This window comes from Gavia stellata, chromosome 4 (assembly GCF_030936135.1).
Source record: "Gavia stellata isolate bGavSte3 chromosome 4, bGavSte3.hap2, whole genome shotgun sequence".
Lineage (NCBI taxonomy): Eukaryota > Metazoa > Chordata > Aves > Gaviiformes > Gaviidae > Gavia > Gavia stellata.
This window is the reverse complement of record NC_082597.1, coordinates 346234-368271: the sequence shown is the minus strand read 5'-3', so window position 1 is coordinate 368271 and position 22038 is coordinate 346234.

Below are 22038 nucleotides of genomic sequence, written 5' to 3'. Positions count from 1 at the left end.
CCAGACCCCGCCGGCGCAAAGGCACTGCCTTACATCTGTAGGCCTGTCCAGGGAGGATGTAGCTGCTGCAGTCGTAAGCCCAGGGCATGAAGTGCCCCAGGAACCAAAGCTCTTCTGGGCTGCGGGGCAAGGGCCACAGCTCTGTTCCCTCAGGGTAACAGCCATGGAGAGAACGCGTGCAAGGGAGGTGCTCAGCTTCCTCAAGAAACAGAGACTGCAGAAAAGAGGCAACATGCCACAGCATTGCTGAACATGATGTAACTGCCCAAGATCTGCTTGGACTGAGCTCCAGGGACAGCGTGTGCACCAGAGTCTCCTGTACATACATCAGATTGCATCTGGGCACAGTGTTCCCCTCCTCACCATCTCTGGTAGTAGGCACATCCTGGCATGCTCACATGGACACTGAGGACAAAGGACATGCAGACGGGGCACGCTGCCAAGCCTGCGTGCCCGGCTTCCTAATCCAGCAGCGCTGGGCAATCACGCCTCCCCCAGTCTCCGCCACGACTAAAGCTCTACATGGCACCTGCTTCCAGTAAGACATAGGCAGACCCATGGCACCACCATGGTGCCATGCTGGCAGAGCAGCCAGTGAGCACAACCCCGTGCCATGGGACCGTCCTGGGCACAGGCTGCGGCATGCAAACCCATGAAACAACTGGGAACACAATCGTAATGCACAGCACTCACAGACAGAGCAAGACCCTGAGCCCAAGGCACCAGGAGTGCACATTGTGCACTCACACCAGCCCAGCCCTGGTATCATGACACAGTGACAATGTTATGATACCCAAAACGCATGCACTACCACAGCCAGCTCACGCCAGTCTTCCTTGTCCCCATCCCCATGAACTGGTTCCTCAGGAACTACTCTGGTAACTTCAAGGTCTCATCCTCGTCCTACGTACTATCTGTTACATCGACAAAAAGCCTAGCTGTGATGACTCTTGTCAACATACTTTACCTTTGGCACCAAGGGCATCTGTTCAGCAATAAAGCTTATAGGCAAGGCTCCAAGGCTCCCCCAGGGCAGTTGTGCCCATTCCTCTGGGAGCTGAGGTCACTCCACACTACATCGCTGCCTGCTCCAGGCACAAGCACATCCGTAAACTGCCTTTGCAGTAATGGCCACAGAAGAGCAGGAACATGAGGAGAAAACCAGGCCCTGGAAAAGTCAGACACTGCTGCACTGCACAGAGGGCCACCCCCATGGCAGGCACAAGGGCACGAGCCACGTGGTGGTCCTGTCACCCAGCTCCTGGCCGGTGGGTCTCAGTCACCACAGAGGCTGGCGTGGGACCAATGCTGAGCGAAGGGAGCAGCTTGGACATGGGAGTCTGTTGAGCACCCCGCGGACTGTGCCCCAGAGAGCCTCGCAGGAGCAAGTCGCACAGGACGGCGCTTTGAAGCACGCTCCAGTTGCACGCTTGTTCTTGCTGTGTTCGTACCTGCTTGTTCCTAAACAATACATAAACAGGCACTTTATTCTTCTGGCTGCTGGTCTTTCACCGAGCGATGGGGTAAATCAGGCTGCAGCCGCTGGCTGCAGAGATCTCCGCAGAACACTGACTGGGGTGAAGAGATATGTGCTGCCCGTCACAGGATGGCAGCCAGCGCCCAGGCAGGAAGCCCCACAGCCACTGATCCGCATTGCAGCTAGTACCCACGGGCTGAGCGCAGCAAAGCAGCCCTGGTGCCCCACAGGCCCCACGCCACAGCACATGCCAGTCCCAGCGCGAGGGACCACCCCACCACAGCCACCCTGACCCCGCACTGTCCGTCGTGGGCATGGCTCAGCGTGGGAGATGCAGCACTTCTGCTGTGGTTGCAGCTATTCATCACCCGTCCAGGGTGGCTGGGCAAGATTAAATGCCCAGCCCTGTGCTTCTGCTCATCCAGGGGCTCTAAGGCTGCCGCACTGGGTATGCTGGGCCGCTCCTGCTGGCCTGGGAAACAACAGGGGAGCAAAGAGGATCTCAGGGCTCGGCAGCAGCAGATTCCTGCAGCTGAGGGACTTTGCACCTCAGAAGGAGGACTTGCATGCATGGGGCTGGTTCCCATTGCAGTTCAGAGTGCAGATGAGAAATGTGGGTCTTTCACACCCCAGAGCCTTCTTGCATGGGGCCGTGTTTTCAGGAACTGACTCATCTGGACAGAACTACTGAAACTGCTCCCAAACAAAGGCCTTGGGGTTCAGCTTTTCTGCAGAAGAGAGCAGGGGCCCCAGGAACCAGAACAAGCCCCATGGGGACTGAAAGCCTTTGCAGCACCACTAGCTAGCACGTGCAAACTCACTGAAATGTGCACACAAATACAGTGCAGCGGGAGACACGGGCAGCTAAACTGGGATGGAGAGTAGCCCTGCAGAAAGGGATCTGGGGGTGCTGGTCGGCAGCAGGCTCCATAGGAGTGACCAGCGTGCCCTGGCATCCAAGAGGGCAAACGGCATCCCGGGTGCATCAAACGCAGCACGACCAGCCGGTCAAGAGAGGCGATTATCCCGCTGCATTTAGCGTTGGTGCGGCCTCACCTTGAGTGCTGTGTGCGGTGCTGGGCCCCACCATTTGAGAAGGATGTGAAGGTCCTGGGGTGCCTCCAGAGGAGGGCAGCCAAGCTGGTGACAGGGCTGGAAGGCATGTCCTGTGAGGAGCGGCTGAGGACTTTGGGCTTGTCTCCTTTGGAGAAAAGGAAGCTGAGGGGCAACCTCTCTGCAGCTTCCTGAGGAGGGGATGTGGAGAGGGAGGTGCTGAGCTCTTCTCCCTGGGATCCAGGGACAGGACACCTGGGAACGGTTCAAAGCTGCATCAGGGGAGGTCACTGGAAGAGGCTTCCTGGAGAGGTGGCCAATGCCCCAAGCCTGTCAGTGTTGAAGAGGCATTTGGACAATGCCCTTAATAATATGCTTTAGCCCCGAAGTGATCAGGCAGTTGGACTAAATGATGGTTGTAGGTCCCTTCCAACTGAAATTGTCTATTCCAGTCTATTCTGTTCTGTTCTGTTCTACCTGCACATGGGCCAGCACAGCCACACAGCTCAGGGGGGGAGAGGGCTGCGGGAGAGGGCAGGGGGTGCCAGACGAAGGCCATCCTGCTCTGCCTGCCTCTGCTGGGTCTGTGCCCTTCTAGCCCCCTGTGTCTGTACCTGCTGCCCCACAGCTCATCCCCCAACACCCTCAGGGATACACGGCTCTCCTGGCTCCTGTCTGTGCTGGCTGCAGCCCTTGGGGAGGCAGCGGTGGGGACAGCAGGGATGGAGGCAGACCCTGTAGTCACACCCGAGCATCCAGAGGTCTTGATGCACCCTCTGTGATGTGACAGCCACGGTGGGGCTGCCTGGTCAGAAGAGCCAAATGACAAGAAGCAAACCAGCTCAGCAGCTGTGGGCAGACACTCAGGGTGGGACGGCATCATGGGCCAAGGACAGGGTGTCACTGCGCAGCGAGTGTCGCAGGCTGCCCGGAGCTGCTCCCAGCCCACAGCTCCCCACCCTGCCAGGGCAGCCCAGCAGCAGGATGCCAGGCCCTCGCTCCCAGACAGCACAGACAAGCTCCAGTGCCTACTGCATCACTGAGAAGAGTCAGACATCAAAGACAGGCAGAAAGAGCATACAGTGCAGAGATAATCTGCCATCCATGCAAAAGGTGTCATGGAGCAGGTCCCCTGGCCTCCCTTGCCCTGTGCTAAATGCGCTTCGGGACATGGTTTAATGGGCATGGTGGTGTTGGGTTAATGGTTGGGCTTGATCATCTTACAGGTCTTTTCCAACCTTAATGATTCTGTGATTCTCCCGCAGCATGCCTCTCCCCATGCCCAGGGTGATGGACCAGCACTCACTGTGATACATGGGATTATTACACTGAACACTGAGACATTAAATATTGAGCAGCAGTTAAATGCTCATTAGATAGATTTAAACATTGAGACCCAAAGAGCCATTAAATATGCAGTGTGCAGAGTGGGGGTATCTGATGATTGACTACACACCACCTCCTTTGTGCAGAGCTGCTGCAAGCTTCCCAGCCCATTTGAAGTCTCTCTGCTGTAGATGTGTCTGCTCCATCTTCTGAAATGTTATCTCACAGCAGCCTCTCACAGCTGCAAGAGGTGGGGGAGAGACAAGCTCTGGGAAGCAGCAGGGTGTGGAAGAGCAGCTCAGCACGAGGAAGAAAAGAGCGTAGCTCCGGCACAGGGTGGCCCCAAGCAGAGAGCAATCTCCTGGCATACGGCTGGCCTCGCTGCAGCCGGCTGCGGTGGCCTCAGCGGCCGTGCTGGAGCTCTGCAGGCAGCTGTGGGGCTGTGCAGGGCCGGAGCCTTCCCCTTGGGCCAGGAAGTCCTGGGGGCACAGCATGGCACAGGGCAGGTGGAATTCTGGGCTCCAGGGCACGCTGCAAGTTTTCCTCTCTTGCCGCCCCACCTTGCTCTGCCCTTACGAGCACCCTTCCCTCCCCACTCCCAGTGGCCCCCCCGCACAACCCTCAGCACCCCAAATGCACTCCACAACAGTCATACAAGCTCTGCCCCCACTCCACGGCCACTGCCTCAGCACCCAGGTCCGAGCATCTCAGCACTGAGGCCCCAGCCCTGACCCCCCAAGGACACAGGGGCTCCCACAGCCTGCTCCGTGGGAGCCTGCTCCAGGGAGCAACGCTGAGGGCTTTCTGGGTGCCCCCGACTGCAGCCCTGGAGCTGTTTGAGGCCTTACATGTCCCCACACCCACTGCAGAATGCACTGTCTGGGGACACAGCTCACCCTCCCGCTCCGGGCAGAGCAACAAGCAGCATCAAGCAGTGTCCCCAGTCCTACCACCAAGCCTAGGAGAGGGCCTGGCACAGCCTGGCCAGCTCGGGGGCTGGCTGCAGATGGGGGGGCATCAGTGGGTTTTGGAGAGGGAGGTTAGCAAAGGAGAAAAGCTGGGCTGCCAGAAGCAGTTTCTTCCCCTGTAACACCCTTCCCTGAACGCGTTGTCCTTCAGCCTGCCATCTGCAAGGCGTTCTCAGTCTGCGACACTTCCCAAGTCCATCCCTCTCCCCTCAGTCTGTTCTCTCCCCTCCTCGCTGCTTGCATCACCCACCGGGCATAACTTCAGCCCTCAGCCCAGAGGGCCCCAATTGCCTCCTGCAGCACAAAACTGCACTTGGGTCCCATTTGGGAAAAATACCGATTTCCCACATATTACTTTGGCTGGCACTGAGACTATCCTGCTCTGTTCCTGACAGGCCATGGCACAGCACTGGTGCTGTGAGCAGCCAGCATCACCCTGCGGTCTGCTTCCTCCCTCTGCTCCTACTCACTCAGCTGCACTACCAGTCTGCTTTGCAGGAAAAGTATCTTCTTGCATGACATACAACCTGCTTTATTTAAAGACCAGTCACAGATTATTTCTGCCAGACCCCTAGTCCCAGCCCGTGCCTGCACTTTGTGTTCGAAGGCCTGCCTACAGCACATCTTCCCCATCGCCTGGCGATGGGGCCGCTTATTCCAGGGAGCAACTGGCGGCACAGAGCTGCACTGGTGCAGGCATGAAGGCAGTAACAAAAGTGCGGGGTTGAGGGGCCTCTTGAGATTGCAGAAGAGTAGTGTCCCTTCAGCGCTGCGCGTTTACAGGGGAAAGGGGGGCAGGTCTCAGGCAGTGGGACTGTTTTGCCCAGGGAAGGTGAGCAGCTAATCCTGTCCTATCCTATGGTCCAGGGAAGGGCACCTGGGTGCTCTCTGCTGCGGCAGAGCCCTCTAGGAGCGTAGCTGCAGTCCGTGGCTGAGCTTCCCTGGCCCCTTCTGCCGGTCACTTCCCAGCTCCCTGCCAGCAAGGACCATGCAGGGCCAAGTGTCTGTCACCCTCCTTAAGGCAGCCCAGAGGGGTGGTGGGGCAGGGCTGATGCTGCAGCACCCGGGGCAGAGGAAACGTCACCTACCTCCGTGTGAGCCGGCAGGCAGGCTGGCCAGCCGCAGTCCTGCTCGGTGCCAAGTCACAGTCCAGGCACAGGACAGACAAACAGACGCTCCAAGCGGCTCTTGGGGGCCCTGGTCCCTTGGGATGTGGCAGTGCCCACCCAGACAGCTGTGGTGGGAGCAGGCAGGTACCCACGCACCGGGCCAGGCGCTGCTGCCCTGTGTTGGGAAGGGAGAGGCCAGGAATGTGGCCAGAGCCTCCTGCTGCTCCCCAGCTCCTGGCCGGCATGCCTGCACTCATGCAGGGCAGCAACCTCTGAGGACAGGGGCAGGCACGGGCCCAGGGAGCACAGCCTGGCCTCTGGCAAGCCCCGTGGCAGCCGGCCTCAGCCTCCCCTTCACCGCACCCAGCCGCAGTGCCACAGGACAGGCAGCACCTCGGCTTCCCAGCCCACAGCTGGAGGAACAGCCGAGGAAGCAATTCTGAGCAGGGCTGCAAAAGCCGTGACAGCCGGGGTGGCCTGCTGTGAGCCAGTCCCTCCCACGTGCACCATCCCCTCAGACTACATGGCCCTGACTCACACGTCCAGGTCAGCATCTGCACAACCTTTGAAGTCTCTGAACGTCCAGGGAGAAACTTGCCCCCAAAGCCAGGACAGCCCAATGCCTGGTTCTGGGCACCACCCAGCCTGTCCCGCAGAGCCGGGCGGCTTGCTCTCTCTCGTCCACACCAGAGGCACAGGCACAGTGTGTGCAGTGGGATTGTGTAAGAGGCAGCAAAGTCTGAGGCCCTGTGCCATCCATGTGCTCTCTGGGATGGGGAGGTGAGTGCGAGTGTGAAGACGGCGAAGCGGGAGCAGCTAGCCAGCTCTGCGTGGGAAGGCAGGTCAGGGAGGCTTGCAGCAGGGGCACAGTGCAGGACCCCGGGGCAGCCGGACGCTCTGTGAGCAGTGTCCACACACAGCTTGAGGCTGAGACACGTGGATTGGCTCAGGCTGGGAGAAGAGCTTTCTCTTGTGCTCAAACAGAACCACACTGTAAGCTCGTTTCATTTTAACCTTTCATTTTCAGGCTGCTGTGTGGGTGAGATGACGACCCAGGCACTAGTTTTGTGGAGCAAAGCGGGTGTTCAGCTTCTCTGGGGAGACCTACGCAGACACGAGGGGTGCCAAAGGCTGCATCCATCCGTGCGTGCTTATGGAAGAGTGCAGGGCTGCTCTTTGAAAGCTCTGAGGCAAGAAAACCCCTCCTGCAAGGGGCAAATGCACCCGCCACGGCCCTGGCTCTAGGCAGGAAAGACACCAGATCCTTCGAGTCCCAGCAGCAAGAGGCATCACCCCATTCCCATGCCACAGCCAGTGCCAGGTTTAAAGCCCTCCATAGCTCCAGCACCCTGGTCCTCCTCTCTGCCCAGGTCTGCCCTTCGGACACCACACAGCGCTGCTGAAGAAGACAGCCCTGCCTCGCAGGGTCTGGGCAGGGTCTGGGGGGGGTCTGGGCAGGGTCTGGGCAGGCTGCTACCCAGCCGTGCAGGGCTCAGGATGCCTCCACGCAGCATGGCCTGCACCAGGCCACGCACACGTGGTGGCAGACCCCTTCACCCTGTCATAGCCGTCCCCACATTGCTCTGCAGCCCAGGATAACTGCAGCCAGCTGCACCCCACTTGTCAGCTGTGGCAGGGCTCCTCTGACACAACTTATGCACAAACTCAGCCATGAAGTGGGTGCAAATGGCAGGGGCGGGTGCCAGGTGGCAGGGCAGGACAGGACAGCATGGCTTTACGAAGGGGAAATTGTGCTTAACCAGCCTGATCGCCTAGTAGGATAAGATGACTGGCTTGGTGGATGAGGGGGGAGCGGCAGATGTTGTTTGCCTCAAGTTTAGTAATGCTTTTCACACTGTCTCCTGTAACATCCTCATAGGCAAGCTGATAAGCTATGGATTAGGTAAGCGAACAGTGAGGTGGACTGAAAAACTGCTGAATGGCTGGGTCCAGAGGGTTGTGACCGCTGGTACAAAGTCCAGGTAGAGGCCAGTGACTAGTGGAGTACCCCAGGGGTCAATACTGGGGCCAATATTGTTCAACATCTTCATTAATAACATCTTCATTAATAACTGGGATGATGGGGCAGATTGCACTGTCAGGACTCTAAACTGGGAGGAGTGGCTGAGGCACCAGATGGGTGTGCTGCCATCCAGAGAGGAGAAATAAGCTGGAATCTCATGAAGTTCAGCCGAGGGAATGCAAAGTCCTGCACCTGGGGAAGAATAACCTTATAGCACCAGTATATGCTGTGTGTTATCTGGCCCGAAAGCAGCTCTGCCAAGAAGGACCTGGGGGTTCCAGTTCACACCAAGCTCACCATACGCAAGCAATGTGCTTTTGTTGCAAAGAAAGCCAACAGTATCTTGGGCTATGATAGGGGTGTTGCCAGGTGGGAGGTGACCCTTCCTCTCTACTCAGCACTGGTGAAACCACAACTGGAGTGCTGTGTCCAGTTCTGGGCTCCCCTGTACAAGGAAGACGTGGCCATACTGGAAAGAGTCCACCAAAGGGCCATTCTGATGATAAAGTGACTGAAGCATCCCTCCTATGAGGAGAGGCTGAGAGAGCTGGGACTGTTTAGCCTACAGAAGAGAAGGCTTAGGGCAGATCTCATCAACGTGTATCAATATCTGATGGGAGGGAATGAAGAGGGAGCCAGACTCTTCTCAGTGCTGCCCAGAGACAGGACAAGAGACAACAGGCACAAATTAAAAAACATGAAATGCCACTTCAACACAAGAAAACACTTTTGTTACTGTGAGGGTGACTGAGCACTGGAACAGGTTGCCGGGAGAGGTTGTGGAGTCTCCATCCTTAGAGATGTTCAAAATCTGACTGCTCATGGTCCTGGGCAACCTGCTGTAGCTGACCCTGCTTGAGCAGGGGATTAGACCAGATGACCTCCAGAGGTCCCTTCCAATCTCAAGCACCTCATGATTCTGTGAGTTCCGCACAGCACATTTGGCCAGCATTTCCTTCCTGCACAAGCTGAGCCAGCCACTCCCTGACTCCTGGCGTCTCACATGCCCGTGCAGCATCCTCTGCCGCACACACCATCTCTGCCATCCCCTGGCACCCAGCCTACAGCCTAAGCATGCAGATGGAAAGAAGCAGACATGGCCTATGGAAAATAATGTCAGGAGCAGGATTGGAGAGAGCCCATCAGGAGACTCCAGCTGGCATGTGAAGGGTGGTACTGGGCTGCAGAGGGACATCCCAGATCCATCTGCCACCTGGAAGCTGTGAGATGTCTGCCCAGAACCGCCCCCAGCCCAGGAACACCAAGGCCCTCTGTTGAGAGCAATCCCCTGCTGTATCTCCTTACGCTGGGATGGCAGGGCCTTGGTCTGGGACCAGGTTTCCCCACATCAGGAAGCAGCAGTGACTCTGACCCTTCTCCTGGAAGGAAGACAGACTCTCTCCTGCACTTCAGCCCCCATTCTGTGCCCCCTGCCAACAGCCCCTCCATGCCTGCACCTCCCTGGTGCGATCCTGTGTCCCTTCTGCTCAGGCAGCCATTGTCCACATGCCTTGGTCCTGCATGCCAGGCTATGGCTGCATGTGTTGCTGGCACATTGGTCCCTCTCCTGGAGACACCCTAAGCTTCACATTTATCTCCACGGCCCGGCCCCATGGGGACAGAGACCTTTGCTTGCTTCTAGCCCTGCCTGTCATCACTGGGTTGTTGCAGTGCTCTGTATAATCAGCACACCTGACAACAGACAAGCTCTCCAAACACCCAGAGCTAGCCAATGTCCCTGGGACCCCATTTCACAGCACTGACCCCTCTGCTACTTGTAGCACGTTGACCATTACCCCAACCTACAAACATTCCTGCATCCCATCCACCACCCCACAGCATCCTCTCCCTGCTGTTCTGCCCCACCAGCAAAAGACCCCTAGATCCATGGTGACATGCTGCTGTGAGCACAAGGCAGAGACCAGGCTGCTATGCAAGAAATTTGGTAGTGCTCACTTGAGAAATGTGTCCCTGCATGGAGCTGCGCTCAACTTCACAACAGTGCCACGTAGGTGCCACTGCTTGGGGTGGAGAAGGGTCCAGAGCCTGCCCTTGCTGTAGCATCTGCCCCGCAGCCACGCTGCGGATTCCCAGGCTCCCCCGTGCCCTGCAGCTCTGCCCGGCCAGACCCTCGTCCTTGTGGTTTGCAGCCCTCCAACTCCAGGGTGAGCCTCTCCCCCAGAGTCTCAGCCCTCCTCAGCGCCAGACTGCCTCAGGGGCACGCTCCGTCCCCTCAGTGCCAAGTGGCCTCCAGGAAACGCCACCTCTGCCATCAGTGCAGCGTGGGAGAGACCCCGCTACCACCGGAGCAGCACGGAGCCGGCTGACGGGCCGGTTTGTGCTCAGGGAGGCCCAGGCAGCGGGTGAACCAGCTCTGCCGGGGCCCAGCGGCAGCCTCAGCACGGCCCTGCTCCATGCAGGGCCCAGCTCCCGGCCTCGGCGGGTGGAGGACGAGGGAGACGCAGGAATGCTGCTCCCCGGGGACAACCCACGCTCCGGGGTCGTTCCCCCGCAGGCATGGAACGGGTGCTCTGCCCTCACCCCGCATCGACCCCAGCTCCTCCTCCCCACTCTTCCATGCCTGCCACCGCCTGCCACTGCGAGCTCCCTCCTTCCCTCCCGCCCCTCCTCTGCCTTCTCCTCAGCAGCCACAAATCCTGGGAAGCAGGAGCACCGGCACCGGGGCCCCCAGAGCTCTTTCGGTGGTCACGCTGCCCCGGAGGGGGGGGGGGAGCGGGCAGGCAGCCCCGCAGGCCGCCCGGGCCTCTGCCCTGCCCCGGCCCCGGCCCCGGCCCTGCAGAGCACTGCAACAACCCAGTGACGAGCGGCAGGGCTAGAAGCCTCAGCCCTGGCCGCCCCGCAGCCCCCCCGGCCCAGCCCTGCCCGGCGCAGCCCGACGACGCTGCCGGCGCGTTGCTGCGGCCTCTCCCGCGGCCCCGGGCCGCGGCCAGCCCGGCAGCCGCGCCCCGCCGGGACGGCTCCCCGCAGGTCCGCACCGCCGGGGGCGGCCCCAGCCCGGCGCCTCGGCAGCCCCGGGACACCCCGCCCCGCCCGGCCGCGGGTGGCGCCCCCCCCGCCGGGGCGCGTGGCTCCCGGGAGGACAGACCCCCCCCCGGCCGTGCCCGGAGCCTGCGGAGGGGCGGGACCGGGACACCGGCCACGGGCGGCAGCGTCTCCTGGCGGCGGCGGCGGGAACGGCACGGGGCGGCGGGGGCGGACAGCGCTGCACACCGACAGCCACACCCCAGCACCAACACCCACACAGCCACACCAACACCCCAACACCACAACACCACAACACCCACACCAACACCCACACCAACACCCACACAGCCACACCAACACCCCAACACCACAACACCCCAACACCCACACCAACACCCACACAGCCACACCAACACCCCAACACCACAACACCCCAACACTCACACCAACACCCACACCAACACCCACACAGCCACACCAACACCCCAACACCCCAACACCCACACCAACACCCCAACACCCCAACACCCACACAGCCACACCAACACCCCAACACCCCAACACCACAACACCCACACCAACACCCACACAGCCACCCCAACACCCCAACACCACAACACCCCAACACCCACACCAACACCCACACCAACACCCACACAGCCACACCAACACCCCAACACCACAACACCCCAACACCCACACCAACACCCACACAGCCACACCAACACCCCAACACCACAACACCCTAACACTCACACCAACACCCCAACACCCCAACACCCACACAGCCACACCAACACCCACACCAACACCCACACAGCCACACCAACACCCCAACACCACAACACCCCAACACCCACACCAACACCCACACCAACACCCACACAGCCACACCAACACCCCAACACCCCAACACCCACATACCCACCACCACAACACCCACACAGCCACACCAACACCCCAACACCCCAACACCCACACCAACACCCACACCAACACCCACACAGCCACCCCAACACCCCAACACCCCAACACCACAACACCCACACCAACACCCACACAGCCACCCCAACACCCCAACACCACAACACCCCAACACCCACACCAACACCCACACCAACACCCACACAGCCACACCAACACCCCAACACCACAACACCCCAACACCCACACCAACACCCACACAGCCACACCAACACCCCAACACCACAACACCCCAACACTCACACCAACACCCCAACACCCCAACACCCACACAGCCACACCAACACCCACACCAACACCCACACAGCCACACCAACACCCCAACACCACAACACCCCAACACCCACACCAACACCCACACCAACACCCACACAGCCACACCAACACCCCAACACCCCAACACCCACATACCCACCACCACAACACCCACACAGCCACACCAACACCCCAACACCCCAACACCCACCCCAACACCCACACCAACACCCACACAGCCACCCCAACACCCCAACACCCCAACACCACAACACCCACACCAACACCCACACAGCCACACCAACACCCCAACACCCCAACACTCACACACCCCAACACCACAACACCCACACACCCCAACACCACAACACCCACATACCCCAACACCCCAACAACACCCACACACCCCAACACCCCAACACCCCAACACCACAACACCCACACAGCCACACCAACACCCCAACACCCACACAGCCACACCAACACCCCAACACCCCAACACCACAACACCCACACCAACACCCACACAGCCACACCAACACCCCAACACCACAACACCCACACACCCCAACACCACAACACCCACACAGCCACACCAACACCCCACCACCCACACACCCCAACACCACAACACCCACACCAACACCCACACCCCAACACTCACACACCCACACCTCCGCACACCCACCCACACCACAACACCAACACCCCAGCACCAACACCACAACACCCATACACACCCCAACACCCCAGCACCAACACCCACACACTCACACCCCCCCATACCCACACACCTGCACACCCACACACCCCCCAACACCACAACACCCACACCAACACCCCCACACCCCCACAGACCCACACACTCACACATACTCACACACACTCTCTCACGCTGACTGCACACCAACGCACATGCACACACACAGAGGCACACCAGTACACACACACACACACACACACACACACACACACACACACACACACTGATTGCACACCAACACACTCACATACATCTGAGCGCACACCAACACACACACAGACAGACTGCACACCAAAACACATGCATGCATGGAATGAACACCCACCACGCACACACTGCACACCAACACACATGCATGCGCACACACATAGACTACACGCAAACACCAACACACACTGACATGCACATGCACCACACATGAACACACCGAGTAATGCACACGCAGTACACAGGCACGTCGTGCACAGGGTGGAAGGCACGCACACTCAGCATGCCTGCATACACACAAAATGCCCGCACACACTGCACACTGCCCTGAGAAGGCATACGTATGGTGTGCACACAAACAGGCTCACCCGTACCACACTGCATGTGTACAGTGTGCGTCCAACGTGCGTACGCAGATGTAGAGTGCACCCAGACGCTGAGTGCACCCACGCATAGCGCACAGGTGGTGTCCCAGTCCTGGAACATCTGCGTTCCACACGTGCAGGGTCACTGTGCGGAGATGAGAGAGAGCCCTGCCTTACAGGCTCACGACCCCCTCCCACACAAGGGTCCGTAGGCTCCGGCACCTGAGCGGCGCCTTTCTGTGCCGACAGTACAGCTCTGGCAGGTGCTGTGAGAGAGAAGGAGCCAGCCGTAGGGCTGACAGAGGCCACCCAACAACAGCTTCGTCCTCTCTCCTCCGCTGCAGGGTGACAGCGGTGGTCCCCTCGTCTGCAAAGATAACAACGCAGACTACTTCTGGCTCGTTGGAGTCACCAGCTGGGGAAAGGCTGCGCGAGAGCAAAACGGCCCGGAGTCTACACCTCCACGCAGCACTTTTACAACTGGATCCTGGCACAGACAGGACTGCGCCCGGCAGCAACGGCTACTCCAAGGCCACAGCCAGCCTTCACCTCAAGCCCCTTTCAGAGGCCAAGGCCCATACCAACACAACCGGGCAGGTTTACACCCTGCCCATTGCCACTCCGGAAGCTGGTGCAATTCTTTAATCTGCTGCAGGAGCTCCTGCAGTTCCTGAGGGGGAAAAAGGCCTGAGCAGCAGGATGGACAGGATCCAGTGCAGCCGGCACCGTACCACCGCCACTTCCTTCTGGGGCGATGCCTGCTGACCCAAAGGCAGCCTCAGTGCCAAAGACCTGCTCTGTCTCACCCACGCTCCTCCGAGTGCACGCAGGTGCTGAAGCTGACTCACTTCCTCCAATAAAGTTGCCAATTTTCACAGCTAACCGTGCTTCAGTCCCTTTCAGTCTCCTGTGCGAGGCAAGGACTTCCACGCCCGGCGCCTGCAAAATGAGGCTGCAGGCGGTCAAGTGGGACACAAAGGGGAAGAGCCACTCAAAAGGGCTGAAGCCGTGCCTGGTCAGAGAGGGGGGTGCTCAGAGCCACCGTGAGATGGAGAAGACTGGCACGCTGAGGCTAGAACGAGGATAGGAAAAAAATGATGGGACGTGCAGACGACTTTGGGGGTGTGCAAGGCACACAAGCGGACAGTTAGGGCCTGGCGTAAGCCTTAGCTCACTGAACAGCCCATGTGAAACTCCTGAGCGTGACAAGAGAAATTGCTGACCGTAGCGAACAGACTGAGCAGCTGAGAGGAGTTACAGTGCCACGAGGAAGAGCCAGATTTCACGGGTAGTTAAGGGGGATTGATGTGAGAGGTGGCCACACTTCACAGGTAATTGAAGGAAGATTTGGGGTCATTTTGGGGAGAGGAATCTGGCAGGGACAGCAGTACCCAGGAAACCCCATCAGTAATGCCATGGAAGTCCAAGGTGACCCAGCTAAGAGCACCTGCAACACCAAATCCATTCACAGATGTAGCAAACCTGGGAGCAAGGGGGGAAAATTAAACAGGGGTAGGTCCCTTGTTTGGGAGGAGACAAGGACGGAGAAAGGGAGGAGTCGAGGAAGATGAGGGCAATGTATAAGCATGGAAAATGGAGATAGGGGGGGATCAAGGAGCCAGGTCACACATAAGCCAACTGCTGGTTGGTTTGCTTGTTTGACTGAGCCCTACACCTAATTCCCACAGTCCATCCTACCTTCTTTCTGAGAGCGATCCCAAATCCTGCTCTGTGTGGCCTCACTCTGTACCCGGTGGGGGGGTGGGTCCAGGGGCCTGGCTGCTAGCAACGGCAGAAGGGAACTCCGGTCATAGGGACCCGGCAGCTGGAGACACCGAGTGTCTAGGGCCAGCTACTGGCGGGAGCGCTGGGTGCGGGTGCAAGTCAGTAGTGAGCTTGAAGCCAGACTAGTTCACGAGCAAGAGGAGATACAGACCTGGAAAGACCCAAGGTCTGTGCCAGTTGCTGGGTAAGTAGTTTGACATCCAACCACAGACTTTAATGGAACTTAATTCTCTTGCTAATATTTAAGGGACCCATGAACATGCTGTGCTTGCAAATCTAGGGAGTGATGTGTGTGTGTTTTTCACTACTGAACATCAGTCCTGATCAGCTGGAGAGGAAGACAAGGACTGGGTTGTGCTTTCTGTGTTAAGCAGGTGCTGGTAAAGGTACCACTCTATCGACACTAATCTGTTTTGCCATTCATGCCAGTGAAGTATGTGTGCATGTTCCTGAATGTGATCTGGCTCTTTGGAAGACAAACTAAGTCTCTTGTACCTGCACATGGGAACAGCGGTCACATCCATTAGACTGAGACGGGAGAAACCTGCTCAGAGTGAGAGTCCTCCCAATTCATCTCCAGCTCTTCTGCAAGGAGACATTCTCTGGGAGGAACATGGGCTGGATACAGCGTGCACAGAGTGCGCACACACACGCACATGCACGCACACACAGCGTGCACAGAGCACATGGACAAAAACACTGTGCGCGCACATACTGCATTCACACACAGGATGCATGTGCACACGCACGCAGAGGAGACACGCGTGGGGTACAAACAGAAGGTGCAGCGCACACCCAGAGTGTGTGCACACCCATACTCCAAAACACACGTCTTGAACGCAGAGCGCAGTGTTCACATACACACAAAGTGCATGCAGATGCTGTCACGAATGGGTGATTTAGATCGCTTAAAGAATCCACTCCATGCCGTGACGACCGTCAATCCACTTTATCGACTCATAGGGTGTTCGTATGGTTACCTCTTGCCTCTATGTCATAAATACGTGGCGTATTGCAGATCAGTGGTAAGAGTCCAATTATTTGATAAGCTGTTAAGTGTCACAATTAATGCTAGTTATATACCATTTCACATACAGAATCAGTTGACTGTATACGTTTTACATGTTGGATTGATGTAATTTGTTTCATCTTTTGCCAAACGTTGAAATACAGAATTATTATAAGCAATAAACATAATAAGGTCAAACCCAACAAAACTACAATGGGACGCAGAACCAAATTCAAAATTCCAGTTGCTGTTGGTGACCACCCAAAAGGAGTTTCCCACCAGTGATGTTCTCCATCTTTCTTCACTTTTTCTAGGACATGGTGTATCTCCTCTGCATCATGATGGACAGTAATCAGGGTCCTTTGTCTGTTGTTCCAAACTCCTTTTAGCAATTGACTCAGGCCATCATGTCGCAACAGTTTTCTCACCAATGTGAGATTCATTCCAATACGGGTAGGCAGTAAATCTTCATACAGTGTATAGTGAGATTGTAGCAATTGGTGGGTTGTGACAGGAGCTGAATAGTTAAAGTCACATCCCATAATTTTGGTAAAATTACAAATACAGATATTTGAGTGATTATATGTCTCTATGGTGGTGTTGTCTATCAATACAGAATCACAAAGGTTCTCATACAAATACATCCATTTCCGACATAGACAAGTAGAGTTTCAGGGTTTTCATCAGGACGTATTTCACAATGACATTTTGTTCAGTGTCAAGACAAATGTCTTGGGCCTTAATGGTATTACTTTCACAAATAAATCCCTGTTGTTCCCATACAAGACATGCATCAACACTGACAGTTTGCCGTTTGTTCCCATTTCGTTGGGCCCATACTCTCTGTTCTGACGGATATAGTTCCATGGTGATTTAATGCTAGCACAATGATCGGATATATGGGGTATACAGAAGCATTGCGTATTGTTAAAACAAAAGTCATGGCTTTACTGTTGGTGGCGTCGTAAGCGAAATTAATTAGATATTATCAAGATTGGAAATCCTTTCAATTGAGTCACATTATCCCAAATTACCTTTCAACTTCCAGTGGGCAAGGTGCCCTCATCGCCTTCCCTTATAATTGCTCTTACAGTGGATTGCACCCACAACTGAGAAACATGTATGGTGCAGAATGTACTGTAGTTACTATATTGATTAGCATAAATAAAAGAAGTGAGGGTCTCCACCCCGTGGGTCGAGTTTGTTGACGTGTGAACCGAATTTGGGTCATGCTGGCAATGATTACTCCTGCGAGAAGGATGAGCAATCCTTCCATGGTTAACCCAACCTCCACGGGAGGTGTGCTGGTATTGTTCTCTGTATTGTTCCTGGAAAGGGAAAACAATACAAGTCTCGGTGGGGTTTTTCCGGATGGGTTACCCCTTAGTGACTCAACTTGTTTAACTGCTCAGACTAAAGACAGAAGTCCCTTTTCCCACTTGGAATATCTCTGTTCTGCCTATTTAAATGCTGTCAAGTCAAACACTAAAGGCCTCTTTGGCCCACTCTGCCGGGTCTGGAATAGATTGCAATAAGTACCATGTTCTGCAAAACCCCATTCTGCTATAATAGGGTCATGGTGGGTGTACTGGCCCTGGTGAGTGATACGTCTTTAATTCCTGTATCGGAGTTTTGACCGCCTCTTCATGTTTTGGGTTCCATTTCCACCGCTCTCCCTTTCATAAAAGTGAGTACGGTGGGCGAGCAATGATAGAAAATCCAGGTATGTGTTTCCTCCAGTACCCTAAAGCACCCGTAAGCTGTTGTAATTCTTTCCTAGGCTGGGCATCTGCAATTGTTCTATTTTGCTTAGGGTGTCCTGTGGAATTGCTGCACGACCTGCAATCCACCAGGTACCTAAACATTTTCCCTCTCTACTTGGTCCCTGACGTTTTTCAGGTGGAACTTCAACTTCTGCTTTATATAGTGCCCGCCACACTGCTGCTGCCGCTTCTCCCACTTTTTCAGGGGAGGTCCCTCCGATTAGAATATCATCTGTATATTGGTACAGGTTCATATCTTGAGGGAGTGAGACTGTAAAAGTTCAGCAAGTGCAGCATGAGCAATTGTGGGTGAATGTTTATACCCTTGTGGGAGCCTGTTAAAGGTGTATTGCATACCTTCCCAAGTAAGAGCAAATTTCTCTTTATCCTCCTGCTGCAAGGGGACCATAAAGAACAGATCTCTGACATCTAGCACTGCCATCCATGGATGTGCGGCTGCCTGTAGCACGGCTGTTAAGGTTGCAATATTAGGTACTGCAGCCGTTAGCGGAGCTGTGTTGGCATTTAGGCGCCGATAATCAATTGTCAGATGCCATCTCCCATCCGGCTTTTGGACTGGCCAGACCAGTGAATTATGTGGGGAGTGGGTTCTGGAAATAATGTGCCGTTTTTCCAAATATTCTATTACTTCAGAAATTCCAGTTCGTGCTGCAGCAGAAGTCTGATACTGCAGGACATTGGTGATTTCTGCGTCGGGGAGTACAGGGACTGCGCAGATTACACGTACTGTAGCCTCCCAATTTCTACTGGGGTTGGGGTCGATACTTGAACCCAAGGACCACACGCTGCCATCTGGCAGGTGCCAGTTTCATCTGGACAAGACATCAAAACCCAAAATATTTTCATTGTCCTTTTTAATCACAAAGTGAGTAGACCACATGCCCTTCTTGCCCGGGAGCCATGAACTAACTTTCACAGTTTGGTAAATAACATTTGCTCCATTTACTCCATTGACTTTAACTCTCTGCTGTGCAGGTCGCATACCCAGCTTCTCGGCATCCTGTTGTACTAGTACTGAAATTTGTGCCCCCATATCTATTAGAAATTTCACCGGGTGTTGTCGAGGATCAACTGGAATCAGAATGTATTCTGTTTTTAATGATGGGTCTAGTCTTATATTTGGAGAAGTTCAGAAGGGGCAGGGAGTTAACATTTCCCTCTTCATGGTCATCAGGATCACCCCAAATATCACCATCCCAATCCTCTGCAGACACTATTAGTTCCCTAATTTGCATGGGGTTAGGGGGATGCGGGGCCCACATGAGCATCACCTCCATCTTTTCTTCCAACTTTTGTTTTTTCTCCTTTTTTTCCTGTCACTGCTTCTGCAGCTGTTCAATTTGCAGGGACAGTAATAACTCAGCTTACCAGTTTATCAGTCGCTTACCAAAGATCTGCCGTTGATAAAAGGCTTCTCTGCCTCGAGGCGCAACCTTGAGAGGCGTCCCAGCTCAAGAGGAGATCACCACCATGCAGCCACGCTGCCTAGCAGAGAGAGCTCAAAGAAGGCTCACTTAGGCTGTCATATTTATGGGACAAAGTGGTTGGCTTGTAGTCAAAGTACAGGCAATGGGAAAGGCAGCACAGCATGAGACTCTTTGTACCCACACCTTTCTTTGTTACTTGATAAATGAGTCTTGGAAAAGCCACCCGCTATTCATGTGTTAATTGCATGATCGGTGTTCCAAGCTCATATGCATCGGATTGCTCACTGTGTCATTCTACTCCTTTGTGGGTTTTCAGAGAACAGATTGAAACTAGAGGAGTTCTTGACCTGACTACGGCTCAAGCCTTTACCTCCTTTGGAGCCTGCGCCAAACTACTGCTAGTGTGGTTAAGGGGTTGAGTGCATCCATCACATATGCATACCTGGCTGGTGTGCACACACACACACACACACAGAGAGCGTGTGTGCACACACACAAAACATACACACACAGGCAGTGCATGCACACCCTCCAGTATGCATGCATGCAGAATGCACCCTCCCCCACACCCCGCATGCATGCGCACAGTGTGCACCCACCCATCTGCCCACAGGCATGCTCGCAGCAGACACCCAGTGATGCATGCACACATAGAATGCACCTCCCACGGGTGCACATGCAAACTCACGTGTCCATGCACGCACACATGCATGTCCATGCACACACACACACATATGCAGGCATACACACATGCACACACACACAGGAAAGCATTGCACCCACTCAAACATATAGCCCAGCCGCATGGACACTGTTCATCTGCGTGTCCTACCTGTGCCCGCAGGCGCCTGGGCAGGTTGGGGCAGTCACACCATGCCTTGCTCAGTTTCCTGCAGCCAAGTTACCTGCACACAGCGCACATGGTCCCACAGCTCCTGCCCTGTTCCCTGTCTGGTCTCTGAAACTCTGTCCCCAAGTCATGCTCCCCCCAGAGCTGTTCTCCTCTCACTGTCCTGACTGCCAGCCCCCAGCGCCCTGATCACTACGGCCGGGCACCGCATGGCAAGCACTGCCAGGCCGGGCACCGCATGGCAAGCACTGCCATGCCCTATGAACAAAGTAGGCTGCATGAATTATGCAGTGGTTTCGGCTCCTGCTGCAGCACCAGCCTCCTTGCTCTGCCTTTTGGCCCTGAATAATTGATGGTGGTGAGCACAGCAGCAGTAGCAGCAGCCCCGGCATCCTTCTTGTGCTGGCGGCCAGGCTGTTAGGAGGGACGGGGCTAGACACGCAGGAAGGCCAGGGGCTAGGGGGACAGTCTGAACTACGGAGGACAGGGAGCAATGGAAAGCAGAGTTCACTGGCACATTAGAAAGTGGTTGTAAAAGTGGAATGGGTCTTAAGAAAAGCTGACTAGTAGTAACAGGAAAATCCAGAACAGACTGATCACATGGGCTGGATGCAAAACAAAGGTGCATTTACATGAGAACGTCCAGAGTAGGACGTCAGCCAGCCTTACCCCTGCTTTGTCTTTGGGCTGAAACTCCTCACCTCTGCCTGCTGTATGCTTAATCCTAGGCCACCACCGCTGTGCCTGCGCTTGTACACCATCTCTGGTCTTGCCTTACTCTTATTTTGGATACACTGAACAGATGAAGGCCTTCGGGACACTCAACCTCAATTCCTTCCTGTGCCTGTCTTCCGAGGTTTCTCCGGTTTTCAAAAGCAGACACAGCAACAGGGTACAGCCTTCCCGGCGTGCAGAACCTCCCTTTTCCTCCTCCTTCTCCTTATCAGTCCCTTCCACCAGAGAACTGCTGTTGCTCTTTGCACTGTCCCTTCCTGGCTCTGATTACAAGCCGTTGATCTGCAGGGTACGGGCGCCTGTGTTCAGGCACAACCAGCAGTCCTTGCGCCGGAACGTGAAACTCTGTCATTGCTGTATGAAAACATACTTTGCTTGAAAAGCGCCCAGACCCCACAGGGCCCAGCCTGCCCCTCACAACGCCTGCCCCAGGGGATTTTGGACGCTGTGTGCATCTGGAGAAAAGCTGCTTCATTTGCTCTTCCAGAAGCCTGGGACGGCCGGGACGGCGGCTGCTGCCAGCCCCAGCGGAGAGGATGTCCGCTCGCCGCCACACGCCGCGGTGCCCGTCTCCGCGCAGGACGGCCTCATGGTTTCCCGGCCTCAGCCCCAGAGACCACGGACACACGGGCTGCGTCCGCAGCCCCCAAGCCTGGACAACGCTGGGGGCGGGTCTGTGGGAACCCCCTGCTCTTAATAAACCCCCCTCGACCGCAGCACCCGGGGGCCGGCCCGGGTTCCAGGAGGCCGCCTGCACCGGGCGCGGGAGGCGGCTGCGAGGGAGCGGCACCGCCGCGAGGCCCCGCGGCGGACTACAATTCCCGGCATGCCCCGCGGCGGACTACAATTCCCGGCATGCCCCGCGGCGGTGCTGGGCCACGTGGCTGCCCGCGCGGGTCAGGTGGGCGCTGGCGGCGGCCCCGTTCGGCTCCG